Here is a 21,969-nt window from a genome sequence, read left to right as displayed (position 1 = left end):
CAATGCTGGGCAGATGAGGGGGCTTCAGCACTGCTGTCCCAGGAGAGGAGAGCTCAGCCCTTACTCAGCCTGGTGGGATAGAAGTGCAAGTGCTGACCACTTGCAGCCCTCACGACCTCTTGTGGGTGGGGCTGGGGTTCCAGTCCCAACCTGGGGTTGGAGGGCCAGGTGACACGTGACCCTACAGACAGGAATGAGGAATGGGACAGTGGGAATGCCCATTTCTGCTAGCAGCTTGTATGACAGTAAGTCACCATCCTGGTATATTTCTGGGGCCAAGGGAAGAGGGACTTGTGCTCCCCCCGCAACCCCCCGTCCCAGGCAGTTCTGGTTAGCAGGGGCAAGAAGGGGCGGAAAGTTCTGAAGCCTCTGGGCCGCAAGGCAGGTTCTTGGGGCCAGGGGAGCCTTACCCATATCCTGCCAGGAAGCCCAGGCTCCGGGGGCTGACTTTGTCATTAAAGATGACGAGCTCCAGGTCCTGACTGCAGCCCTGGCTCTGGTCACAGCCTGGCCACCACTCCTGGACCACCCACCACTCGGCTGCTGGGCTGGCCATGGGGACCTCCACTGGCCTCAGCTGCTGCAGCTGGATGGTGGTGTTGCGGAAGAAGGCCAGGCAGTCCACGTTCTGTGGCCTATGGGAGTGGGCTGTGTAGGAGAGGCAGTGTCAGGCCCTGGGGACGCCTGCAGGCTGGGAAGACCCCATGTCACCCATGGCGACCACGTCAGGGGACTTGCCTCCAAGGGGCTGGGATGGATGCTGATTGAGCAAAACCTCTGATGCTCTCCCGCCCTCCCTGCAGGCAATGCAACCTCTGCTTAGATGCAGCCTGGCCCCTTGCCCCCAACGCACCCCTTCTTCCTGCCTTATTCAGGGGCTCTCATCTGGAGGCCCCCTCCCCAGCAGCACCTCCTGAAGAGCCAGCGTTCAAGGTCTCCCTGGGAGGGTCAGCCTGGTCCCCTGGTGCACACTGATGCCCCTCCCTCAAGGGACTCTGCCCCCACAGCCTTCCCCCACCCCATGAGCACATCCGTCACCCCAGCAGCCCCTCCCTCAGTCCACACTGGTTGAGCTGGAATTTGCTGCTGAGATGCTCTGCCCAGAACCTCTGTTCGTACTGTTCCCGGGTGAATTGATTTCAGCGGTTTTGTTTATTTGTTTGTTCTTTAACAAAAGGTTGTTTTGGTTTGAGATTCAGCAAAAACACACGCCGCCTTCTGCTTCCTCTCCATTCAGGATTCAGTAAATTAGCTGTTTTCCAGTCGGCTTCTAGGCCTCGCCTCAAATGAGCCTCCAGCGAGATAATGCATTTAAAAGCCCTTGGAAAAGTACCAGGTCCCACGCACATTGGAGACAGTGTCGACCTGCCAGCGGCTGGCTCAGCCCTGCACCCCAGCCAGGCAGGCTCACGGGGGGCCCTGCTTAGGCCCACCTGCAGGGCTCAGAACGGGGTGGGGGGGGGAGAGCTGCCCTCCCCCGCCTTCCCTGGCAGCACCATCTGGGGGCAGGGATGCAAGGTGGGGGTCGGTCCTTACCAACTTCTAACCAGTGCGCCATTTTCACTTCAGTCCCCTCTGTGGTCCTCAGGGCTTTGGGAATAAGGCCAGGGAGCATTCTTCAGGCAGGAAAACAAAGTCAAAAAAACTCAGAGGTCTGGTTTACATTCACCTACTTTTAGTGCAATTCAAACATGGTTAGGGGTGCCGCTATCTGAAAGCACGTCTTCCTGTTGGCTGCGTGGGGAATTCTGTGGCTCAGACACCTCCTCCTCCCCCTCCCCTGAGTCAACTTACTTCCCCCAACTCTATGACCTTGGGCTTTTTTATCATGCCTGACTCCCCCCACTTTGCTAATGGATTGGGTGAGTTTCTGTGGCGTCCACAAAGTTGGTCCAGTGGGGAAAACGCAGGAAGCCAGCTTCCTCTCCCAAAAGTATTTATTAAGCACCACTTGTACGCACCCCTGAGAAGCTCAGTCTTTTCCTGACTGACAAGCTGGAGCCAGCCTGTGGGAGGGGGCTGGGCTGCATGAGTCCAGAAGAGGCCTCCAGGCCAACCCCAAACACTCTGCTTCCTTGTACCATCCATGGAGATGTCATTAGCGACTAATAGACTAGCGTTTTGTAAGCAATTTGCCTCGTGCAGGGCAAATTATCTTGTTCCCACCCAGGGGTGCAGAAGCTAGTGTGTGTGTGCACACACGTGTGTGTGTGTGTGTGTATGCACAGAGGGGACACCTACACAGGCTCTTTCTGGACGAGGCTGAGTGTGTACACCAGTTGGTCTCGTATCTCCGCGTCTGTGTAAAACACCATGTGTTTGCCAGATGCTTCCACATTCTTGACCAGAGACCCATTCCTGAGGGTGGAGGGAAAGGAGACAGGAGGCTGAGAAACAAACTGGTGGGCATGTGGGGCAGCTTCCCTCCGGCCCGGCTGCCTATGCTCCCCATTAACATGCCCTGAGTGACCCCTCTCCCGCTGCTAAGATGCATTGAGTAACCACCGTGTTCATCTCAGGCCCTGAAGCCAGAGGAGAGGGCGACAAAGGGCCCTGCCATCGGGGAGTCTGGGGTCTTCATCAGGCAACACCTGCCCCCCACCCTCTGTGCATCCATCTTCCATCTGGGCCTCACCCGGCCCTGGACTTGCACCTGGGCGGGCACCGTGGCTCTGCACAGCTGAGCATCACTGAAGGCCCAGGAGGCTGGCAGGTATCAGGCTCACGTCCTCCTGCTCCCTCTGCCCAGAGGCTGCTGGGAAGATGCCAAGTGGGCACTCTACGCAGAAGGACAGTGGACACGGCCAGGCTGCCTGCATTGGCCCCTCGCTGGCCCCTAAGCCTTGGTTTCCACTTTGTCTGAAGGTGGGGGAGGCAGAAGCAGAGCAGGTGCTCTGAAATGAGGGTTTCCTGGCATTTAGACCACAGGAGGTGGCCTGGCCACATTTTACAAGACGCGAATGTCCTTAGCAGAAGGACCCCATCACATGTGGGAGCTGCTATCCTCCGGGCCCAGAGCAAGAGACAGCACAGAACTCAGACGCCCTGCATCCCTCCCTCTAGCCAGCCGTCCTGGGAGCCCTGGGGAGAAGGTTCTGAGTGCAGGGCCCTCCAGCCTCAGCTCTTGGGGGTACATGAGGGAGTTGTCAGCAAGCAAGCAAACACGCCTTGGGTTGGACCTGGTGAGCACAGTCCCGCAGGCCTGCTGGGCCCCAAGGAAGGCGTCATTTCCTCCTGTGAATGGAAGACAAGGCAGCCCCACTTCCTCCCCAGTTCTGGTAAGGAAATGTGCTATAAATAATCAGCCCACAGATGAGAGTCATGGCAGAGGGGATGGTCCAGCTCAGAGAGGGGTCTGAGGAGAGGGCCAGGTGGGAAGGCTTGATCAGAGGAAGTGCTGTCTGAGCTGAGATTGCAAGGATGAGTGAGCGTTAGATGGTGCAGACGATGGAGGAAACCAATTTCAGGCAGAGGGAATGGCCTGTGCAAAGCTCCTGGGGTGGCCAAGGCCGTGACAAACCAGAGGCACAGGAAGGAGGCCAGTGAGGCTGGAAAGGAGAGAGGGGTATGGGCATGAGGATGGGGCTGGGACGTGAGCAGGACAGCCTGGCGGGCCACAGGTGGGAGCCAAGTTTTTGTTCTAAGCACAAGGGGAGCTGTGGATGAGTTTCATGCAGACTATGAAGTGACTTAGCAGCAGCAGCAGAGGCAAGCTGAACCTTTGGGACAGTCCTCTGCTGCACATCGCCAGATACCTGCTCCCTGCCTCCCATGTGCAAAGGGAACCCACTTCAACACCCAGGGGTGGCTGGGGTCATCCAGGCTGCAGTGAAGTTCGCTGTTTAAGGACGGCCGGTGAGAACCAGCATCATAGAGCCTACGGTCCTAAGAGCTGTTCGCCGCCTCTGCAGTCAGGGATGCCTGTTCCAGTCCCGTGCATGGCATGAGTGGGACAGGCTTAGAGGCCTTGCCATTTCCTTGTCATGTGACCTGACCCCAGTGTCCTAATGGGCCACACTTGAGTCCCTCCATTGGTGAAAAACAGAACAGGGTCCAACATTCATCTTGAGAGGGTCAAATGGCGTCATGAAAGACCCACAGTGGGCAAGTCTAAACTTTAACAAAGAGGAAAGACAGCTGTTTGAAGACACTGGAGGATGACAAACAATGAGAAGTCCCTCAAGCCTGGGGGTGGCAGGAATTCCACCAGAAAGCCACTGTCTTGTGGTCAGGGGTGCATGAGAGGAGCTCGGGGTCATGGTGATGGGGCTTCGGGGGGAGGGAGGGCTGGGTGTTCTGCCTGGAAAGAAGCAAAAAGCCCACGTTTAAGCCAGCCTCCCCAAGGGGGTCTGATACACGTTTCCAACCACCGTGAAGGAGGAGAACTGAATTCACCCTCCTGTCCTAAGCAAGTAAGAAAAGCAGACAGATGTGCCAAAAGCAACTCTTTTCCGACACTAGAAAATGGGTGCATGAGAGGACTGTCCTGGGGTGGGTGGGGGTGGGGCAAATGCGATGAGCAGCGCAGATGCCCCAGCTGATGGCCCCGAGTACCCCTCACCCCCGGCTGCATCACATCCCACAGGAACCCAGTCAGAGGGGGCCCCCTGAGCGGCAGGGGGACAGAGCTGAGGATTCGGGTAGGCTGAGGTAACCAGGGTTGCCAGGTAGACACCTGGAAAGCAGAGAAGTGCCCACAGAGAGAGAACTGCAGACTCCAGCAGAGGTTCCCCGAGGCAGCAGCTGAGTCCTGCAGGGCCTATGGCTGGAGGGACAGGGGTGCCCGTGGGAGCACAGGTGCACAGGCTCCCGTCCCAGGGCCAGGGACTTCAGGAGGTCCTCAGAGCTGAGGCCTAAGACACCAGCACTCAAGTCCACGCTGACCTCCAAGAGGGATGCACGTGGGCATTGGAAAACAGCGCCACTGGAGCTTGGCAGGCTGAATGGGCAGGAGCCCGTAACCACAGAAAGAGATAGAACTTGCTGCTAAAGGTCTCCCACATTCCAGGCGGATTCTTTACCAGCTGAGCCACAAGGGAAGAGCAGAAAAAGGATAGGGGAGGGGGAAATGGAAAAAAAAGAAGGAAGCCCGCATTCTCCAGGGCGTTTTTAACAGGATCCAGTCTTCTCACATAACACAAACAAACAAGATGTCCAGAATAAAAATCCCGCGTTACTGAGCACGCCAAGAACCAGGAGCATCTGATCAAATCTCAAGGGAAAGACCATCAAAAGATGACAACCCTGAGACGACCCAGTTGCTGGGATTATCAGACAAGGCCTGAGAAGCGGCTGTGCTAGTTATCCTCTCTGAGGTAAAGCCGGACAGGCTCGAAATGAATGGAAAAAACAGAAGATTTGGCAAAGAGAGACAAACTATAACAAAGAATCACTAAATGTGATGTGGTTTTGTATCCTGGATTGAATTTTGGAAATCTACTCCCCCGTCCCCAGCAAAAAAAAAAGACATTCATGTAAAAACTGGTGAAATCTGAGTACAGTCTGGAGTTTAGCTTAATAATGTACCCACGTTGGTATCTTAGTTTTGACAAACATGCCACGTGGCAATGAAAGATGTTAACATTAGGGAAAATTGTTGTTGCTCAGTCGCTCAGTCATGGCCAACTCTTTGCGACCCCATGCAGCATGCCAGGTTTTTCCTGTCCTTCACCATATCCCTGAGAAGAAATAGAGTAGCCCTTATAGTCAACAAAAGAATCCGAAATGCAGTACTTGGGTTCAGTCTCAAAAATGCCAAAAAACTAGGTGAGGGGTATTTGTAAACACCATCTATTATCTTCACAGCCTCCTGTAAATGTAAAATTTTATTAAAGAAAACATTTATTTAAAAATAAATAAAACTTTTAGATCTGAGAAGCAAAGTAGAAGATATAAACATTTCACTGAATAGGCTAAGAGAAGAATGAAGATGACAGAGGACAGAGTCAGTAAACTTTAAAACAGATCGATGGAAATGATCTAATCTTAGAACCGAAAGACAGGGTTTTTAAAAATGAGGGCCTCAGGGACTTGTTAGTCAATATTGTAAGACCTAATATGTCATTGAAATTCCTAATAGAGGAAGAGACAGGGTCAGGAAAAAAGTTTTTGTTAACTACTTTAGGAAAATATGACTGGCATAAAACTTTATAGATAGCTAATGCAGCAAATTATAGATTTAATTGTAATTTACATTACAAATTGGGGCTAACAACATGCCCTGGGATACCATTGTCACTATCAGATCACTATCAATGCTGTAACCTTACCCATCACCTTGCAAAGAAGCCTTCTGCTTCTGGTTGTTTTGTTTTGTTGTTTTTTTTTTCTTTTGTGGTAGGAACTTTTAACATAAGATCTACTCTCGTCACTATTTTTTTTTAAAGTATACAATTTGTGCTTTTTAAAGTATACAAGGACTTCCCTTGAAGTCTAGTGGTTAACTCTATGCTTCCAACGCAGGGTATGCAGGTTCAATCCCTGGTTGGGGAACTAAGATCCCACATGCCATGTGGCACGGCCAAAAAAATAAAGTATACAATACAGTATTGTTAATCCTAGGCCCTGTGTTTTACAGTAGATCTCCAGAACTTATGTATTTTGAGTGGCCAAACATTCGCAATTTCCACTGGAATCCAAGCAAAACAATTTTTTCAAAGAATAATGGCTAAACTTTCCCAAATATGTCAAAAGACATAAATTTTACAGGTTCAAAAGGCTTTAAGACCTCCAAACAGGATAAACTCCAAGAAAACCACACCCAGACACATCAGAATCAAGTGATTGAAAGCCACAGATAAAGATTGAAAGCAGACAGAGAAAAATGATGCCTTCCCTGAAGGTGAGTAACGCCTGGAGACCATTCAGCAGAAACAATGGTGGTCAGACGACAAGGAAATAATATAGCATCCTTGAAAATTCACAACAAAGGAACTGTCAGCTCAGAATTCTAAATCCAGCAAAAATATTTTTCTTAAGAGTGAAGGCAAAATAGAGACCTAGTCAGAAGGAGGAAAAAAAAAAAAAAACGGAAAGAATTCATCACCAACAGACTTGCTCAAAAAGAAATCTGGAAGAGTGTTCTCCAGGCAAAGGGGAAATGATATCAGAGGAAAACTCAGAACATCAGGAATGGAGGAAGCGCAACAGAACAGATAAATATCTGGGTAAATATAATGGACACGTTTCTTTTCTTGAGTACTTTTAAAAATGTATGACTTTACAAAGCAATCTTGGTGACACTGTCCGGGAGATTCAATGTATGTAGATGTAAGATATGTAATAATTAGAAGGTGAAGTATAGGATCGAGATGATAAAGATGATTATAAGATTTCTATATTTTACATACAGTAGTAACATGTTAACACTGAACAGATGGTGAAAAGTAGGAGAGACAAATATTATCTAAAGCAACAACTCAAAAGTAACATAGAAATACAGCCAAAAATCAAATAGACAAGATAAATGGAATACTAAAAATAAAGGGCTTCAAGTAATTCAAAAGAAGTCAGAAAAGGGAACAGAGAAAAAAATGAGAAAGATAGAGAAATAATAAAATGGTAGGCCTAAATCCAACTGTAGCAATAATTGCATTAAACCTGAATGGTTCAAATACAGCAATTAAAAACAGAAATTGGATTGGGGGAAGAAATGATCCCATTAGACGTTGTCTCTAAGAAATGCATCTTAAATTTAACCAACAAACTTGCTCACAGGACAAATCCCGAGAATGACCTATTTTAGAGAATAGTTTTTACAATTGCTGAGGGTTGTGAAGCAGAGGAGGAAGAAAAGGAGAGAGAGGCCATATGTGGTCACAAAGGCTAAGATATTCACTTACTAGCCCTTTACAGAAAAAGCTTGCTGGCTGCTCACACTAAAAGTAAAAGGATGGGGAAAAAATACACAGTTAACACAAATCAAAGCTGAAAAGGAGTACCCTGGCTAAAGACTTCACCTTCGAGTGCAGGGGCGGGCAGGTTCAATCCCTGGTTGGGGAGCTCAGATCCCACACGTCCCATAGTCAGAAAACCGAAACATAAAACAAGGAGTGTTGTAACAAATTCAATACAGATTTTAAAATGATCCTCATAACAACAAATCTTAAACAAACAAACAACAAAAAGAAAAAAACCAGAAGTGGCTATATTAAATAAGACAAAGAAGACTTCAGTAGAAAAAAAAACGATCAGACATAAATAGGACCATTACATAAGGAGAAGAATTTACCAAAAAGATATAACAATCCCAAATATGAATGCCCCAGTGGCCAGGGACCAAACTCTACAAGATAAAACCTGATTGAAGAAGAAGTAGACAAACCCACAATTATTACTGGAAGCCTCATCACCACTTTCTCAGCAATCAGCAGAATAAGCAGACAGAAAATCAGCAAAGATATAGAAGAGCTGAACAACACCATCAACTTGACTTAGCTGACATTTATAGACCTCTTCAGCCAATGGTAACAGAACACTGATTCTTTTCAAATGTAAGTGGAACATTTACCAAAATTAAGAACATTCTGGGCCATTAAAAAGTTAACAACCTTAAAGGGAATTAAAATTATACAGTGTATTTTCTCAGACCATGACGGACTTAAACTAGAAATCAATAACAGATATCTGGAAAATCCGCAGATATTTTTAAATTAAGCAACCCATTTCTAAATCACAGAGAGGTCAGAGAGGAAGTATCAAATAAACAATCTAGAAATCCACTTTAGAAACAAAGAGTAAATTAAACCCAAAGAAAGCAGAAGGAATGAAACAATAAAGAGCAGAAATTAGTATAACTGAAAATAGAGAAAATAATTTTTAAAAGTTAGCTATTTAAAAAACCTATATACTTGACAAAACTCTAGGCAGACTGACCAAAATAAACAGAGAAAAGACACAAATTATAAATACCAGAAATGGAAAATGGACTATCATGACAGAAGCTACAGAAATTAAAAGATGTTATGATGAGACTTCCCTGATGGTCCAGTGGCTAAGACTCTGTGCTCCCAATGCAGGAGGCCTGGGTTCGATCCCCGGTCAGGCAACTTGATCCCACATGCTGCAACTAAGACCCCCCCGCCGCCCAACCCCCACCCTCCGCAACACACACACACAAGGATGCTAAGGTGATCTCTATGACATAAATTCAACAATTTAGATGAAGTAGACAAATTATTGGAAGACACAAAACACCAAAACTCAAGGAAGAGATAACCTAAATATGCCTAAACTTACTGAAGAAATTGAATTCTTACCTTAAAATCTTCCAACAAAGAAAACTTGGCCCAGATTGTTTCCAAGGCAAGTTCTACCAAACATTTTATGAGGTAATAATACCAATAATGCCCAGGCTCTTCCAGAAAACAGGTAAAGAGAGCATGCTTTTGAACTCACTTTATGAGGCCAGCATTCCCCTGATATCAAAACTAAAGACATTGGATGACATGCCATACCCATGTTCACAGCAGCATTATTTGCAATAACCAAAGGTGAACGCAGAGCAAGTGTCCATCACAGATGACTTGATAAGCCGCATCATGTTCAATAGGAAAAGACTGTAAGATTTCCCTCTGAGATCAGGAACAAGGAAAGGACAAGCCATTTTCACCACTTCTAGTCAACATAGTACAGAGAGTTCTAGCCCAAGCAATTAGGAAAGAAAAAGAAAGAAAAGACTTCAAAATTGGAAAGGAAGAAGTAAACGTATATTTGTCCACAGATTTGTTCATCTCGTATGTAAAATATTCTCAAGATTCCACAAAACAATTATTGGAACCAATGAGTGAACTCCACAGAGTAGTGGGGTTCAGAGTCAAGACACAAAAAGCAGTTGCATCCTATACACTAATAGTGAACAAAGAAGAAATTTTAAAAATAATTTCATTTATAATAGTGCCAAAAAGGATAAAATATTTTGGAGTTAAATTAGTCAAAGAGAAGGATGGTACAATGAAAGCCACAAAATGAAAGGAATTCAGGAAGACATAAGTGAAGGGAAACACATCCCATGCTCACAGGCTGAAAGACTAAATATTGTTACAATGTCAATACCACCTTAAACAACCTATAGAGTCAAGGGAGTCACAATGGATCCAAAACCCCAATGTCATTTTTTACAGAAATGGAAAAACCCATTCTAAAATTCATATGGAATCTCACAGGCCCTCCCAAATAGCCAAAACAATCTTGAAAAAGGAGAAAAAAAACAGAAGACTCATACTTCCTGATTCAACATTTCCTACAAAACTCTAGTAATTTAAACAATGTGGTATTGGCATGAAAACAGACATATAGACCAATGGATTGGATGGCATCACAGACTCAATGGACATGAGTTTGGGCCAACTCTGGGAGATAGTGAAGGGCAGGGAAGCCTGGTGTGCTGCAGTCCATGGGATTGCAAAGAGTCAGACATGGTTTAGTGACTGAACAACAACACAAAGTCATGCATACATGGTCAAATGGCTTTTGATGAAGATGTCAAAACTGTTCAATGGGGAAAGGACAGTCTTTCAACAAAGGATGCTGGGAAAACTGGACACTCACACGCAAAAGAATGACGTTGAACCCTAATCTAAAAACATGTCCACAAACTAACTCAAAAGACTTAAACCAAGACTTCAAATTATAACATTCTTAGTGGAAAACACTGGGCAAAAGCTTCATGATATTAGATGTGGCAATAATTCCTTGGGCATGGCACCAAAGACACATGCAACAAAAACATTTCATTAAATTTTAAAATCACGTGCCTCAACTGACACCATCCACAGAATAAAAAAGCAACTCATAGAATGGAGAAAATATTTGCAAATTGTATAACTGATAAGGAATTACTATCCAGAAAACAGAGAGAATTTATAAAACTTACCAAAAAACCCCAAACAATTCGATTTTTTAAAAATTGGGCAAGGGATTTGAACAGACATTTCTCAAAAGAAGATATATGAATGACCAATAAGCACATGAAAAGATTCTCAATCTCAATAATTATTTGAAAAACGCTATCAAAACTACAATGAACTAACTACCCTAATACCCATTAGGATGCTGTGCTTAGTGGCGTCTGACTCTTTGTGACCCCTTGGACTATAGCAGGCCAGGCTCCTCGGTCTGTGGGGATTCTCTAGGCAAGAATACTGGAGTGGGCTGCCATGCCCTCCTCCAGGGGATCTTCCCAACCCAAGGATCAAACCCAGGTCTCACACTTTGCAGGCGGATTCTTTACCAGCTGAACTACCAGGGAAGCCTCCCATTAGGATGACTAGTATTTAAAAAAAAATCAGAAAGTAATACTATTGGTGTGAACGTAAAGACATTGGAACTCTAGTGCACTGTTGGTGGGAATGTAAAAGGATACAACCTCTGTACATAATATTTTGGTGATTCCTAAATATATTTTAAATAGAATCACCCTATGAACCAGCAGTTCCACTTCTAGGTTTACACCCAAAGAAATTGAAAACAGTGTCTCAGAGAGGTTGGTATAAACGTGTCACTAGCAGCATTATTCACAAAACGTGGAGGCAACCCACGTGTCCATCAATGGATGAACAGATAAGCAAGATGTGGTATATACATATGCTAGACTTATTCAGCTTTAAAAAGGCAGGAAATTCTGATACCTGCTACAACATGAATGAATCTTGAGACCATTATGCCAAATAAAATAATCTATTTACAAAAACACTGTATGATCCCACCTACATGGAGGTTTTTAGAGTAGTCAAAGTCACAGCGACAGAAATAGTGCTAATTGCTAGATGCTGGCAAAAGGGAAGAATGCAGAGTTAATGCTTAAGGGGGACAGAGTTTCAGGTTTACAAGATAGAAAGAGTCCGAGAGATGGATGGTGGTGATGGCAATGGGTAATGAATGTAGTTAAGACCACTGAAAATAGCTGAAGTGATTAGATGGTAAATTATAGGCCTGTTTTACCAAAACAAAAAAATTAGGGGAAAAGTAATGCCTATTATAATCCCTGGAACAGACATTTAAAATGAAGCATAAAGATGCATATTTGAAAAGAAAATAAGGAATTAAAATGGAATATTAAAAATACAAAAAAGAATTTCTGTTAATCCAAGAGAAGGCAAAAAGCAGAAGAAAAAAAGATTAAAAACAAATAGCAAAATGATAGGGTTAAGTTTTCTTACTTACAAGAAACGTATCACCAGAGACAAAAAGGAACATTTCATAATGATAAAACATTTCATAACAATAATAAAAATATTTCACAGTCCATCAAGAAAACATGACAACCATAAATGTATATGTGTCTTAAAGCTGAAGTTTCAAAATGCATGACATAAAAACTTGATAGAATCAAAGGGATAGAAAATTCCATAATCATAGATGGATTTTAACACTTGCTTTCTGAAATCGATAGTAAAACTGGGGACCCTCAAAATTAAATATACAAAAGATTTCAACATTATCGACTATTTTTCCTTGTGACATAGCCAGTACACCATACCTAGCAACTACAGAATATAGATTCCTCCATGTAAACATGTAATATGTATCCAGATAGACCATGTGCTGGGTCATAAAATGTCTCAATACATTTCAAAAGATTGAAAATTATAGAGGTTTCTTTTCCCCTAAGAACAGAATAGTGGCTCAGCAGTAAAGAATCCGCCTTCAATGCAGGAGATGCGGGTTTGATACCTGGGTCAGGAAGATCCCCTGAAGGAGGGCGCGGCAACCCATTCCAGTATTCTTGCCTGAAAAATCCCATGGACAGAAGAGCCAGACCAGCTACAGATCACTGGGTCACAAAGAATCAGACACAACGGAAGTGACTGAGCATGCGCAAACAGAATAGAATTAAATTGGAAATCAAAAAAGACATATAGGAAAGCTCCCAAATATTTGTAAATTAAGCAACACATGTTTAAATAACCCATGACCCAGAGATGGAATCACAAAGAAACATTTTTAAATAGTTCAACTGAATGACAATGAAAATTCACCAAGAGCTGTCAAATGCAGTTGAAGCAGTGCTTAGATTTATAGATTTTAATTCATTTTGGAAAAGAGAGAAAGGTTTAAAATCAATGATATAATTTACCATTTAAAAAGCTGGAAAAAAAGAGCAAATTAAGCCCAAGTAAGAGAATAAAGGAAATAAGAAAGATAAAAGCAGAAACCAATTAAATAAAGAAAAAACAACACCTGAGACAGTGGTCCCTGCTCAGGGACCATACTCTATACCCCACATTCTATGAAGTCTTTCCACTATGGGTCACAGGATTATAAATTATTTCTGACCATTTGGAGCTCCAGATACTATACTCCCTGTTGCTTTCCAGTGTTTTTTGCTTACTACCTTGATGACTTCCTTGATCAACACTCAGCTACAGACTCAGAGGAACCCTCCACAGACGTCCAATACTTTTTCTGTCTTCAGCATTCTTTCTTCCCTACGCTGACTTGCCATCATGGCCTCCAGAGTCCCCAAACTCTGCTCAACTCATGGGGACCATTAGACTTTGTTTGCAGTTCTACTACCTGTGCTGTGGCCTTGAAACTATTTCCAACCACAGAGAAAAATCGGGAAAGGGAAAGGGAAAACAAATGGAATATATTGACAAATGCAACAAGAAAATTCAAACTCGACCATGTCAATGATCACATTAACTGCAGATAGTCTAGATGCACCAAGGAAGTGACTGTAATATTGGATATGAAAACAATAACCAACTCTGTGCTGTCTATAAACCCACTTCTAAACTTATAAAAGGATGGGAAAAGATACATTACTAACACTAACCAGAATAAAGCAGCTGGAGCTGCTATATTGAATAGATCAAAGTGGATTTAAGGACAATGACAATTACAAGGTTAAAGAGTACGATTTCATATCCAGCAAGGACCTATTGTATAGCACAGGCAACTCTGCTCAAAGTCATGGGGCAGCCTGGATAGGAGGGGAAACTGGGGGGAGAATGGATACATGTATATGTATGGCCAAATCCCTTTGCTGTTCACCTGAAACTATCACAAAAGTGTTAACTGGCTATGTGTATGTGTAAAGTCCGTTAACTGGCTATACTCCTTGGACTTCCCTGGTGGCTCAGATGGTAAAGAATCTGCCTGCAATGCAGGAGACCTGGGTTCAGTTCCTGGGTTGGAAAGATCCCCTGAAGGAGCGCATGGCAACCCACTCCAGTATGCTTGCCTAGAGAATCCCGTGGACAGAGGAGTCCATGGGATTGCAAAGTGTTGGACACGACTGAGCAACTAACACGTTCACTTTTTTAACAACACAGAATTGAAAGCTCTTTTTAAAAAATTAAGAGAATCATTTCATAACAATAAAGGGGACAGTTCATCAAAATGACCTAATCGTACTAAGTATTTATTCACCAAGTAACAGAAATTCAAAATATATGAAGCAAAAACTGACAGATTTCAAAGGAGAAACAGACAAATCCAGAGTTAATTACAGTTTTTGATGCCCTTCTCTCAATAATTGATAAAAATAGGTAGGTGGAAAATCAGTAAAGATAGAGAATTAACAATACTATCAAGAACAATGGCAGAACACAATTCTTACCAAGGACATATGAAACATTCATTAAGACAGGTCATATTATGGACCCTAAAATAACTCAATAAATTTAAAAAGACTAAAAATTCCACAAGTAATATTCTCTCACCACAACGAAATTAAACTAGAAATCAGTATCAGAATATCTGAAAAATTACAGATTTTGAAACTAAAGTATATACTTTTAAATAACCCATGGGTTAAATAAGAAATCTAAATAAAAATAACAAAATATTTGAATTGAATCAAAATTCGAACATGACTTAAAACGTATGGGATGCAGTTAATGCTTTAAGGGAAATCTCAAGCATTAAATGCTTATATCGGGAAAGTAGGGAAAAACTCAGAAGACCTAAAGTTCCACCATAAAAATAAAAAATAAACAAATGAAGGTAAAATAAGCCCAAAGTATAAGAGAAAACTGAAAAACAATATAGTAAAATCAATAAAAACAAAAAACTCATTAAAAATGTCAATAAAATTTATAAACTCCTGGTCAGATTTATCAGGGGGGAATAGAAAGAAGATATAAATTACCACAGCAGAATTAGAGACATCATTAAAGAGCCTATAGGCAAGAAAAGGATATTAAGTGAATATAACGATTTGTCAATAAATTCAACTGAGATAAAACTTGCAAAGACAACTCCAGGCCAAAATGGCTGTGCTGGTGACTTCTACAAAATATTTAAGGAAGAAAGAATACAAATTCTATGCAAAATTCCAGAAAACCAGAGAGTACACTTCCAGACTCATTTTAAGAAACCAGCATTACTCTGAGATTAACATAGGAATGGAGAGCTATAGCACAGTATCCTTCATAAGCACAAATGCAAAATTCCTAGACAGAATACTTCCCAGTTGCATCCAATGATATATACACATATGTATAATACTCATACTCATAGTGAAGTGGGAGTTTATCCTGGAACTAAGACTGGTTTAACATTGGGAAATAAATCAATGTAATTTCTGTCTGCAGACCATAGAAGAGAAGCAAAGGATCATCTCACCAGGTGTAGGTGTAGGATCATCTCACCTTTAACAAAATTCAGTATCCACTCACGATAAAAACTCTCAGCAAACTAGGAATAGAAGAGATGTTAAACCTTTAATAAATGTTTCAAAAATCTTTAGCTAACATAATTCATGGGAAGGAATGCTTTCTTCTTAAGATTGAGAGCAAAGCAAGAATGTCCAACTCACCGCTGTTACCATAGAACTAAAATTTCCAGCTACTTTAATAAGACAAGAAAAAGGAAATTCCCTGGTGGTCCAGTGGTTAGGACTTCGCTCTTTCACTGCCAAGGGCCCAAGTTCAGACCATGGTTGGGGAACGAAGATCCTGCAAGCCAAAAACAAAAGACAAGGCAAAAACATAAAAATCAGGAAGGAAAAGAAATTAAAGGCATAGAGATTAGAAAGAATGAAATAAATGAAATAAAACTGCATTTGCACATGACATGATTGTCTACATATAAAATCCAAAGGCATCTTCAAATAACCCTCCTAGTAGTCATAAATGAATTTAGCAATGTTGCAAGACTGGCATGCAAACTTTGATCACATCTGTATATGCCAGCAATGAACATAGGGAACCAACATTTGAAAAGCAATGTGGACTTCCAGTTTCCAGTCTGGCATGTGAGAAGCTGGAACTGGCCGCTCTTTGTACTTAAACAAGTACAAAGATGAGCATACTGAAAAACCAATAAGTCGTCTTAGACCTGTCAGAGAGGTGAGGTCACAGGGCAAACTATGGCCCCTCAAAACTGGAAAGACCAAGAGGTAAATACAGAGAATCACAGCTTACTGGAGTTGAAATCCACAAGCACACACCTGGTGGGAATCAGTGATAAGGTAAGGAAAGCTGGGCTGTAAATGACGAACTATGGAAGGCTCAGTGGGGACAAGTCTCAAGGATAGAAATGCCAAGGGGACCCACACTTATGTGGCTTTTACCTCCTGGAGGTAGACCAGGTCCTCACAGCAAATGGAGAAAACCCCATCTTGTGCTCTTGGCAGGAATAAGGGAAAAGGAATTGTTCTGAAATATGAAAGAGCATGCTGCTTGTAACAGAGGGGGCAGTTTGCCGGGGCTTCCCAGGTGGCTCAGATCGTAAAGAATCCATCTGCCAATGCAGGAGACGCGGGTTTGATCCCTGGGTTGGGAGATCCCCTGGAGGAGGAAATGGCAACACACTCTAGTATTCTTGACTAGGAAATCCCATGGAGAGAGGAGCCTAGATGGCTACAGTCCATGGGGTCACAGAAGAGTAGGACTGGACCTAGTAACTAACATCAACCTCCAAAGAAACTAGTTAACCAGAGCTTAACCTGGTGGGCTTTTACCAGAGCCTAACTGACCTGGGTGGGAGGGAGAAGGCAATGGCACCCCACTCCAGTACTCTTGCCTGGAAAATCCCATGGATGGAGAAGCCTGGTAGGCTGCAGTCCATGGGGTCCCTGAGGGTCGGACACGACTGAACGACTTCACTTTGACTTTTCACTTTCGTGCATTGGAGAAGGAAATGGCAACCCACTCCAGTGTTTTTGCCTGGAGAATCCCAGGGACGGGGGAGCCTGGTGGGCTGCTGTCTATGGGGTCACACAGAGTCGGACACGACTGAAGTGACTTAGCAGCAGCTGACCTGGGGGACAAGAAATACCCAACCCCAGTCCACAACAGCCATCCTGGCCTACTTAAGGAGTCAGGGGAAATTCAGAGCATGTGCGAAGCTCACCAAAGGCACAATCCATGAAAAGAAAGAACTGACAGGCTGTATGTCATTAAAATTAAAAAATTTCTGCTCTGTGAAAGACACCATCAAGAGAATAAAAAGTCAAGCCACAGACCGAGAGAAAATATATGCAAAAGGCATATTTGATGAAAGATTGTTCTCCAAAATGCAGAAGGAACTCTTAAAGCTCGTGTATGAAAACATAGAAACTCCTAGAAAATGCAAACAAATCCCTAGTTACAGAGAGCAAATCAATGGTTGCCTGGAGATGGGAATGGAGGGAGAGAGGAGTTGAGCTGAGTCATGAGTAGACTTTTGTGGGCAATGGAAGTGCTCATTATCTTGATTGTGAGGGTCTTTTAAATTGATTTTTATTGGAGAATAGTTGCTTTACAATATTGTGCTAGTTTCTACTGCACAGCAAAATGAATCAGCTTTACATAAACATATATCCTTCCCCTTTTGGACTTCCTTCCCATTCAGATCACCACATTTCATTACGCAGAGTTCTCTGTATTATACAGTAAGTTCTCATTAGTTATCTATTTTATACATAGTATCAATAGTGTATATGTGTCTCCCAGTTCCTCCCACCCTTGATTGTGCTTTTCATTTCACAGATGTACATGAATGTCAGTACTCATCCAATCATATACTTTAAATTTGTTCATTTTATTATGTCCATTATACCTCAATAAATCTTTTAAAATCCCTAGCAGAGCTGAGTGAGAGAAAAGAGGAAAACTTGCAGATAACCAGGATCAGAAATAAAAGAGAGGATATTGTTACAGATCCTACAGACACCAAAAAACAAAAAACAAAAAAGGAAATTTTATGAGACTCTATGCCAATAAACTCAGCTACATACATGAAGTGAACAAATTCCTTGAAAAAGAAACGTATCAAAACTGATACAGCTTGAAAGAGATGCTCTGAATGGTCCAATATCTATTAATACAACTGAGTTGGTTATTGTTTCCATGAAAAGAATTTCCAGGCCCAGAGTGCTTTTCTGCAGGGGGGAGGTATTATTAAACACACGAAGAAGAAATAATACAACTCTTACACAAACTCTTTCCAAAAACTGAGAAGAAAATGTTTCGCAAATCATCTTAGGAAGTCAGCATAATCCTGAAACCAAAACCTGACAGAGGTATTGTGAAAAAAAAAAAAAAGTACAGACCAATATTCCTCATGAAATAGATGCAAAAATCCCTAATATAATACTAACAAATGAAATCCAGTAATACATAAAATGATAATACCTCATAATTAAGTAGAGTTTTCCCAAGGAACACAAAGATGGTATAACATTTAAAATCAGCCAATATAACTGACCATATTGACAAAATAAGTGGGTAAAATAATATGATCATTTCAAAAGATCTGACCGAACTCAGTGCCCATTTGTGACCAAAACTGCCAGCAAACTCGAATGAGAAGAGCACCTTTTCAATGTGAGAAGCTGCTAAGCTGCTAAGTCACTTCCGTCGTATCCAACTCTGTGCGACCCCATAGATGGCATAGATGGCTCCCACCGTCCCTGGGATTCTCCAGGCAAGAACGCTGGAGTGGGTTGCCATTTCCCTCTCCAATGCATGAAAGTGAAAAGTGAAAGTGAAGTCGCTCAGTCGTGTCTGACTCTTCGCGACCCATGGACTGCAGCCCACCAGGCTCCTCCGTCCATGGGATTTTCCAGGCAAGAGTGCTGGAGTGGGGTGCCATCACCTTCTCCACTGTACTAAAATTCCTGGCTAGTATAATAGAGCAAGGAAAAGAAAAAGTTGCATAGATAGGAAAGAAAGAACGAGACTCCCTAAACTTACAGATGCCATGATTATTTATGTAAGGGCTTCCCTTGCGGCTCAGCTGGTAAAGAATCCGCCTGCAATGTGGGAGACCTGGGTTCCATCCCTGGGTTGGGAAGATCCCATGGAGAGGGAAAGGCTACCACTCCAGTATTCTGGCCTGGAGAATTCCATGGACTGTATAGTTCATAGGGTCTCAAAGAGTTGATGATTATTTATGTGAAGATTTTTTTATATGAAAATAACTACTGGGACTCATAAATACCTTTAATAAGATCATAGGATACAAAGTCAATATGTAAAATCAATTCTAGCAGCAAATAGTTGGAAATGAATTTCTAAACAATTTCATTGATAATAGTATAAAAAACATGAAATATTTAAAGATAACTAAATGTGTACAAGACCTGTATCTTAGAAAGTAGAATGTATGTGTTTATCCCAAACTTCCTAACTATCCTTTTCCCTCATCCTTTCCCCCCGGCAACCATAAGTTTGTTCCCTAAGTCTATGAGTCTCTTTCTGTTTTTACAAGTAAGTTCACTGCTATATTTAAAATGCGTAACCAACAAGGACCTGCTGCCTAGCACATGGAGCTCTGCTTGATGTTATGTGGCAGCCTGGATGGGAGGGGAGTTTGGGGGAGAATGGGTACATGTCTATGTATGGCTGAATCCCTTCACTGTTCACCTGAAACTACCGCAAGATTGTTTGTTAACTGGTTATATGAAATTAAATGTTTCCAAAAAATCATTGCCAAAAATAAATGAATAGAAAGTAGAAAGTAATGTGAAGAGAAATTAAAGCACTAAATGAATAAATAAACCATGTTCATGGCTTGGACTAAATATTGTTACAAAGCAAATTCTCTCCAGGTTGAACTATGAATGTTTATAGTTTCAACACAATTCCAACCTAAATACCAACAAGACTTTTTTTTTTCAGAACTGACCAGTTGTTTCTAAGATTTAAACAGAAATACAGAGTAGCTAAAATAGCCAGTTTTCAAAATAAACAGCCTAGTGGGAGAACTCACACATCCTGATTTCAAAGTGTGTCAAAAGCTACAGTGATCAAGAAGGTATCCCAGAGAAATAGATCAATGGATCATAATGAAAATCCAGAGATAGATCTATCCATATTCAGTCAATTGATTTTTTACAAAGGTATCAAGGCAATGGCACCTTCAATGAGAAAGAAACATCTTTTCAGCAAATGGGCTGCAAAAACTAGGAAAAAGTACAGAAAAAAAAAAATAACTCTTGTCCTTTACTTCACATCACACATTAAAATTAGTTTGAGCTAGACAGGAGATCTAGACACAAAAACTAGAACTATAAAGTTCCTGGCATAATACATAGTATAAGAATATCTTCATGAACTTGAGACCAGCAAAGATTTCTTAGAAAGGACTCATGAAAACACAACCACAAAAGGAAATATTGACAAACTGGACTTCAAAACTGAAAACCTCTGTTCATCAAAACTCCACACTGAGAATACAAAAATGCAAATCACAGACTGAGAGAAAATATTTGAAATACGTACATCTGACAAAGGGATTATATCCAGAATATTTAAAGAATTCCCTACAATTCAAAAATCAAACAGACAAAAAGAACAAGGCTGAGTAAACACAAAGAAGATACGCAAATGGACAATAAGAACATGTAAAATTACTCAATATCGTTAGCAATCAGGGAAACACAAGTTGAAAGCACAATGAGATATCACTTACATTTGTCAGAATGGTCAGTTTCAAAAGCTTGATGCTCTCTGGGGTTGGGAAGGATGTGGAGTAATGAGAACTCACTTGCATTGCTGGTGGGAGTATAAGACAGTCTACACTTTTCGGAAACTGTCCCTAAGTTTTTTAAAGGTTAAGCATATAGCCGTCCCATCATAAAACAACTGCCCTCCCCTGACTGTTCACTCAGGAGAAAAGAGAACATATGTCTATAAAAGTGGATACAAGCCAAAAGTCTGCTAATAGAAGAATAAGTAGTTAGATTGTCGTATATATGCACACAATGAGGCATTACTCAGCATGTGAAAGAAGAATAAACAGCTGATACATGCAGCGAAATAGATGACTCTCAAAAGCATTATGTTGTACAAATGAGCACATATTCTATGATTATGTGTATATGGAGTTCATGAACAGGGAAAACTCATCTAACAGTGATAGAAACTAGAGTAGGGTTTGCAGGGTGCATGGACTAAAAGAACCATGATGGAACTTTCTGGGCCAGTAGAGATGCTGTCTTCTGACTGGGGTGGTGGTGACGTGGCATCTGCATTACTCAAAACTCATCAAATTGTACTCTTATCTGTGAATTTACTGTATGCAATTTTTGCCTCAGTGGAGCAGTGGCCATGAATATACATTGTTGTTCAGCCTTGTTATACGTTGTTATAGCCCCAAAAGTTCCAAATTCCTTCCTCAAAAAATCTACAGCAAAACACAAAAGAGACCATAAAGCTAAGCGATAATAAACAAAGAGTCTATTAACACATCAAAATATTTGGGGGACAAGTAGCATATTGTTTGTCCCTTAGAAAGTCCATTTTAAAACCATGTTCTTGGGTTCTGGTGGTCCAGTGGTTAAGACCCTGTGCTCTCAGTGCAGGGGCACTGCTTCCCTCTCTGGTTGAGAAACTAAGGTTCCACGTGCATACCGTGCGGCCAAAATAAATAAAATAAAGAAATGCTAACTTGCTAAAAGGAAAAAGAAACACAATGTCAAAAAAATAAAAACATGTCTTTCTAACCATATAATTAAAAATAAAACAAATAGTTTTGTTTTATTCTGGTATTCTGTATCACAAAATAAAAGCAAAATACAGTGGCTGATTTTTTTAA

Source organism: Capricornis sumatraensis, chromosome 15 (assembly GCF_032405125.1).
Source record: "Capricornis sumatraensis isolate serow.1 chromosome 15, serow.2, whole genome shotgun sequence".
In the NCBI taxonomy this organism is placed as follows: domain Eukaryota; kingdom Metazoa; phylum Chordata; class Mammalia; order Artiodactyla; family Bovidae; genus Capricornis; species Capricornis sumatraensis.
The sequence above is the reverse complement of the archived record's forward strand: the minus strand, read 5'-3'. Positions refer to the sequence as shown.